The sequence below is a fragment of the Dermacentor andersoni genome, chromosome 6 (assembly GCF_023375885.2).
Source record: "Dermacentor andersoni chromosome 6, qqDerAnde1_hic_scaffold, whole genome shotgun sequence".
Taxonomy (NCBI): domain Eukaryota; kingdom Metazoa; phylum Arthropoda; class Arachnida; order Ixodida; family Ixodidae; genus Dermacentor; species Dermacentor andersoni.
Window position 1 is genome coordinate 39,259,462 of NC_092819.1, and position 2,894 is coordinate 39,262,355.

At 43.5% G+C, this 2,894-nt stretch overlaps 1 non-coding gene across 1 annotated transcript; it reads right to left on the reverse strand.

The window, feature by feature from the left end:
- Positions 1-1,775: 1,775 nt before the first annotated feature.
- On the reverse strand, positions 1,776-1,847 carry TRNAW-CCA (transfer RNA tryptophan (anticodon CCA)). Its single transcript has one exon. It is a non-coding gene; the product is annotated as a tRNA-Trp (tRNA).
- Positions 1,848-2,894: the final 1,047 nt, after the last annotated feature.

A 2,894-nucleotide genomic window follows, 5' to 3' on the forward strand; every position in this document is an offset into this window, starting at 1 on the left:
GCAAAAGAATGTGGTAGTGGGGCTGCCGCGCTGACAGTTGTCTTTTAGGGACGCTAACCAGTAGTACACCTGGCCGTAGCGGCTCGGTAGCGCAACTTAGTTCATGTCCCGCCAGAATTGGTGGTGTCTTCAAATTTTCTGTCTAGACCTTGTTTATGGGGGTTCACGCGTGAGGTTTATATTTTTATTGATTTTCTGACTGTTAGTTTCTCTAAAGTTTATTTATTTACTGTGTCACAAAAAATATTTACAGAGATTTAATATCGATGCTGTTCTCATCGCCGGTTTATCGATCAGTATACATCAGATTACCAGGACATCATGTGCATAGAAGAGTGCACAAAATGACAGTTGCCCCTTCTACAAAAAAAAAATTTTTTTACAAAGTACACACTGAAGCCTTGCCAGTTAGCACATGGCTTCGGAAAAAGAAGATTTTCGTTTTATCAGTTAACTGTCGCCTTTGTGATGCGCCGGATACTTTTGAACACTGCTTTATTGATTGTACAGATGCTATCTTATTCTGGAATGTCCTCCATAAAAATTTGTAAAAATATTTTGATATAAGTTCTCACAGTATCCGATATTTTATTCCGTGCGATGATGTGTCATACGATATGTTTTTTACTAATAGGCTTGCATAGCCTATGGAAAACTCGTATGCAAGACCGAAAGAAAGAACAATTTCCTCAAGGTCTCAGTTCGCTCAAATGATTACGCACTTCAAGGACATTTGCAATCAAGAAGAATGTCAGCCGCATTGGTATCAACTTTTGATTAGGTGCTTAACTTCTCTTTTCAAGTTCTTATTATGATGGAAGATGTTGCTTTGTTTGACGTTTTCTTTTTAGTGCTCGTATGACTATGATCGCTTATGACCACCTGTGCTGATAATACGGTAAATAGTTCTCGTACATAGATAATTTCATTCTTTGTAATAAATACCATGTTTATAAAGAAACGCTCGACAGAGCAACGGTAGCGCGTCAGAGTTCCGAGCAGAAGGTTGCGCGTTCGAATCACGTCCGGGTCAACGCTGTTTCTCTTTTACAGCGAAGCTGTTAGCCTCTAGTAGGTCGGAATTTTTTATGTCCGTCGGCAAAAAGAAAACAAAAAACAAAAAAGCGTGTATTTTCTTTGGAATCAGGTATACAACACGCAGCGCAGTATTCATTTCAATAAATAAAAGCACAAAACAAGCGTCAAAACCGCATGATGAATGATAAGGCGCCTGTGAAAACGCGAAGCCCGTTCCCTCTCCCCGCGTGTGTTTCCAGGTGAAGATTACGGCTGCATAAGCTGCTCCAGTGGGAAAGAGGAAACAGCAGCATACCAATCAGTGAGTGACGTCACCAAACTTCGTAAATATAAAACGGAGAGCTGCTTAGCGACTCGTTCATTTCATTGTAAGACCGCTATGGGTAGACCACGCGAAGCTTAGACTCCCGAAGGGCAGCGTGAATACGATGAGCCTCAAAGAGTGCAAAATCGTAATGCTCAACAACGGTGTCGTACTAAGACTAGGCAGAGCAATAAAGCATTTAATGTCCCCATCGACGGCATTTGAGTGGTTTTTTAACAGCTTCGCTGGCCATCGACTTTTGCAGATTTGGGAGGGCGAGTGAAATACGTCATTTTTATTTATTCCAAGAATACATTCGAGATGAACCCATGCAGAGTATTTCGAGACTCAAAATGGATGATGACAACGTGGTGGCCGGCAAGCAAAAAGAAAACTAATAAAAAAGAAGTATTCTGAATAGAAATAAAAACAGTGACCCGGACGTGATTCGAACACGCAACCTTCTGATCTGGAGTCAGACGCGCTACCGTTGCGCCACCGAGCCCACCACCGCTAGATGTACTGGGGAGGTAGTCTCTAAGAGTCCACCTAGGGGACGTGTCCATTTCGTCTCCTGCTGAAGTGCTGATTGGCTGTGGCGCCTCACTGCAGCGCAGCGGTTACGCAGCCCAGCCCAGCCAATCACAACACATTGCATTATTGCATCACAGAAGGCCCAGCAGATCTTCCGGGTTCAAAATCTAGGCACCATTTCGCGTCAAGGCATTGATATCACGTCAAAGCGTCAAGGCCGACATTTGTATCAATCTGTGTCCGATTCATTTCCACTTGACGCGCCAAGGCTTCGCTGTGTAGTGGACGAAGCCTTCCGGACATTGAGGTTCGAGTGAACGTACACAAGTTTTTGCACGCGATCCTCTGGGAGCCTGTTGCGTAGCTTGGTGCGCGCATTTCCAAACTAAGGCAAGTTTCTTTCGCATGTTGCAGAAAAAGGGGGAATCTGCAGTACGCGGAAGGCGAGGGGGCTCAAGGGCTGGTTGTAGCAAAGTCCTTGCTCCCAGGTGGATGGATCCAGGTGCTTCACAGACTTCCAAACTTCTTTTGACCAAACTATTCGATACGTCGAAAGGATAGCGATTAAGGGACTTAGATAGGCTATTGCTGGCTTGATGACACATCGTTATAATGACGTGTTTCGAGGACAGGACACAGAAATAATGCACACAGGACAGTCGTAACTGTTCTGTGCGCATTCGATCTTTCTGCGTCCTGTCCTCAAAACGCGCCGTTTTAACCATGATACGTCAAAAGGAGTCGCATCACAACGGAATAATTATGCAGAGAAGCTCTGCTTTCTTCTCCTATTTTCAATTTTATCCTGGTTAAATAAAACTAAATAACAAAACATGTTTTCCCCCGAAATTTTCAATGTTTTTTTTTCTTAAATCTCTGCCCTAGACCCCCTTTCACGATAGTGCGCTGAATGGCGACCACAGACGGCTGTTGGCATTATTCCTCTCACTTGAGTGCTGCACTTAATGAATATAGCGATAGCGTATATACAGGATAATTGGTAATAAATTGGTTCTTA